This window comes from Austrofundulus limnaeus, unplaced genomic scaffold (assembly GCF_001266775.1).
Source record: "Austrofundulus limnaeus strain Quisiro unplaced genomic scaffold, Austrofundulus_limnaeus-1.0 Scaffold947, whole genome shotgun sequence".
Lineage (NCBI taxonomy): Eukaryota > Metazoa > Chordata > Actinopteri > Cyprinodontiformes > Rivulidae > Austrofundulus > Austrofundulus limnaeus.
Genome location: NW_013953349.1, coordinates 113,439 through 114,049, shown reverse-complemented (window position 1 = coordinate 114,049; position 611 = coordinate 113,439). Strand labels below are relative to the sequence as shown.

At 41.2% G+C, this 611-nt stretch overlaps 1 protein-coding gene across 1 annotated transcript in view; it reads right to left on the bottom strand.

The window, feature by feature from the left end:
• Window positions 1-611, bottom strand: part of snx2 (sorting nexin 2) — a 33,319-nt gene that overhangs the window by 16,549 nt on the left and 16,159 nt on the right. The gene's annotated exons all lie outside the window — the stretch shown is intronic.

The following is a 611-nucleotide window of genomic DNA, read 5'->3' as shown; positions in this document are numbered from 1 at the left end:
GTGTGTGTGTGTGTGTGTGTGTGTGTGTGTGTGTTAGAGACGACGGTGAATCCAGGAAACACAAACCTCTCCAGTAGTTTTCAGAGACGGTTTAACCTTGATGAAAATAAAACTCTGAGTTTTTGTCCTTTTTTTTTTAAACGATGTGCAGAATTTTCTCCAGTCTGTTTGTCATATTTATTCTGTAGATCTGAAACAATTAAAAATTCTAAAGTTTCCAGACTTAAATTTTAAAAGTTGATGTGAATTTTTTGAGCCTTTTAACATTCAAACGTCTGAAAACCCAGCCAGCTCGTTGATAACGAGCAGGGTTAATGATAACGTGCACAGGTGTGTTGATAACGAGCACAGGTGTGTTGATAACGAGCACAGGTGTGTTGATAATGAGCGCAGGTGTGTTGATAACGAGCACAGGTGTGTTGATAACGAGCGCAGGTGTGTTGATAACGAGCACAGGTGTGTTGATAACGAGCAGGGTTAATGATAACGTGCACAGGTGTGTTGATAACGTGCACAGGTGTGTTAATAACGAGCACAGGTGTGTTGATAACGAGCACAGGTGTGTTGATAACGAGCACAGGTGTGTTGATAATGAGCGCAGGTGTGTTGAT